The sequence below is a fragment of the Dipodomys ordii genome, unplaced genomic scaffold (assembly GCF_000151885.1).
Source record: "Dipodomys ordii isolate 6190 unplaced genomic scaffold, Dord_2.0 Scaffold61, whole genome shotgun sequence".
NCBI lineage: Eukaryota > Metazoa > Chordata > Mammalia > Rodentia > Heteromyidae > Dipodomys > Dipodomys ordii.
Window position 1 is genome coordinate 10,538,313 of NW_012267277.1, and position 2,702 is coordinate 10,541,014.

A 2,702-nucleotide genomic window follows, 5' to 3' on the forward strand; every position below is an offset into this window, starting at 1 on the left:
TTCCGGTCCCGTTCCACCTCCCTCCCCTCCCCCACACAACCGTCCACGGCGTCCCGTCGCGCCCCATCCTCCGGCGCCTCAGTCCCGGCCCCCGCGACTCCGCCGGACCGCGGAGCTGGCCGACCCTCACCTGCCATGTCCCGAACCCGGCCGCAGAGGGAGGTGCATCAGGGCCGCGAGAAGGCCGGCGACAGCACTTCAGAGCAGACAAAGGGCGCCGCCATGTTAGAGTCGGGCGGAACCGACCTCGCCGGCTTCCCAGCTGCGACTTCCGGCGCATGCGCAGAGCTCGCGCCCGGCGTGCCACAGCAGATTGGCGCATGCGCTTGGCTATCCAAAAGTTCAACCTTCTAGGCTGGGGGCGTGGCCCAAGTGGTGGAGCGCCTACCTAGGGAGAGCGTGGTCCTGAGTTCAAACCGCAGAACCGCCAAAGAGGGGGGAAAGTTCTGCTTACAGTATTTCTATTCTTAGAATTGTCCCCGTTATAATCCTGCCTTGGTTTCCTGTCCCAACTAGAACAGTAACAGCTTCCACGTGTTTGTTCAATGCTTACCATGGCCTGGCCCAGCCCGAAGTTCATTGCATACTTGGTCATATTTACACCAATCGTTAAATAATCTTTACCCTAAAGTGTGTGTGTGTGTGTGTTGGTCCTGGGGCTTGAACTCAGGGCCTGGGCACTCTTCTATAGCTTTATTCCACTCAAGGCTGGTGCTTTACCCCCTGAGCCAAACTCCACTACTGGATTTTTGGTGGTTCTGGAGATAGAGTCTCTTGGGTTTGTCCACCTGAGCTAGCTTGGAACCAAGATCCTCAGGTCCTCAGTAGCTAAAATTCCAGGTGGGAGCACCACACCTGGCTTTGAAGATCTTCTTTGGAGTCAACGATTTTACTGCATTTCTGATTCTATCATTCTTTCCCCATTCTTGGAATTCTTCTAGAAACAAGAATTTGCCTCATCAGCTAGGCTTATATGCTTATCTAGAAATTCAGTTCATTGAGGGAAAACAAGGCAAAGTTGTTTTTTTTTAAATAACTTTCTCAGTCTTCACCATGAAAGAATGAGTTTGTTGGGATAAAGTTCCCATATCAAACCACTCTTTTTTTTTTTCCAGTGCCAGTCCTGGACCTTGAACTCAGGACCCTGGGTACTGTCCTTTAGCTTTTTTGCTCAAGGTGCTCTACCACTTGGGCTATGGGCTCCACTTCCAGCTTTTTGGTCTTTAATTGGAGATAAGAATCTCAGACTTTCCTGCCTGGGCTGGAAACCTTACTTGGAACCGAGGTCCTCTATCCTCATATCTCAGCCTCCTGAGTACCTAGGATTATAGATAGGAGCTACTGGGGTCCCAGAATCCTTTCTGGCAGTTTTAAGGACATCTATTGTCTCCCTTTTCCAGCTTCTAGCAGCATTTGCTTTGTCTTGCCTCTCTGTAATAGTTTGATGTTTGGGTTTTGGTCATGATACCCTAAGGTTAAAGCTCTTAACCTTTCGGCTTTGATTCTGAGCACAGGTTAGGAATCAGTTCAGAGCAGTCTTTTGCTATAATATTAAGAACAAGTTAGGCCTCAGAAATAAAGAATCTCTCTCCCTCTCTGACCCTCCTTTTTCCTGCCCTTTTTTTTCTCTCTAAGGCAGGCTGTAGACGCTACAATTCTTCTCCTCTAAAGTGAGCCATACAAATTAAGAGCATATCTTAGACTTTCCCCCTATTTTTCTGCCTTAGACATGACCATAATTTTCTTCTTTTCCTTTTGTGTGCTGGGGATGGACCCCAGGGCCCTGTGAGGTTTAGGCCAGCTGTCCATATGGAGCTGCACCCCAGCTCTGACAGCAGATCAAAGACTGCCCCAGGTGAGGCCCTTCCCTGAACTTGTTACTGGTATCCAGTAGGAAGGAATGCTGTCTAGACAGGCCTTGCTGGATTGTTCTGCTGACCCAGATCACACTCATATTGTACAGTCACATTTTCCCCTGGCTATCGATGCTATGTGTGGAGACTCCATAAAACCCCAAAAGGATGGCCCAGAAAGCTATGGAAAGCACATGGCACTGGCACTGGAGCTCCTCAACTCCCCGTGGGCCTCCCTGTTCCTCTCTTTACCTGTATCCATGTAACATCCTTTATACTAAACCAGAAAACTTGTCTTTCCCTGAGTATATTAGTTGAACCCAAGGAGAGGTATGGGAGCCCTAATTTATTCTGGTTGTTCAGAACTGCAGATAAAACCAATGAGCACTTTCCACTGGCATCTGGGAGTGGGGGTGGGGAGGGGCGTGCTGGGGACTGAGCCTTTTACCCATGGGTCTACAGCAACCCACAGGGAAGAATTGGAACTGAACCCAATGCAGGGACAGGCACCTGGCTGAATTTATATTGTTTCTTGGTGGGTGGGGTTTGTCCAAAGTGCCACAGTGACCTGTTTTGTTGTCACAGCAATGCAGACCAGCACAGATCAAGACCACTTTTCAGAGAGGATAAAGTTTATTGCTAGCGACCCAACCAGGATAGTGCCAGAAAGAAGTTCAGATACCGAGGAAGGGGAAAACTTGGTTATAACCCTGGGTTATACACAAAATAGGCATTAATCAGATATACAAAAGGTCAGGCAGAAGACATCAACTTGTGAAAGGTAGGCAATCCCTTCCTAATTGTGCAGAAATTATGCCATCCTGTCACTGTCCCTTCTGAATTGTTATT

General features: G+C 48.8%; 1 protein-coding gene across 1 annotated transcript in view; it reads right to left on the reverse strand.

Annotated features, from left to right (window-relative positions):
• The window catches only part of Zbtb17 (zinc finger and BTB domain containing 17), a 22,152-nt gene extending 21,912 nt beyond the window's left edge, over window positions 1-240 (reverse strand). Inside the window, exon 1 of the mRNA XM_013022226.1 lies at window positions 131-240. The gene's annotated coding sequence lies outside the window, so the exon portion shown is untranslated. The remainder of the gene's footprint in view (window positions 1-130) is intronic.
• Window positions 241-2,702: the final 2,462 nt, after the last annotated feature.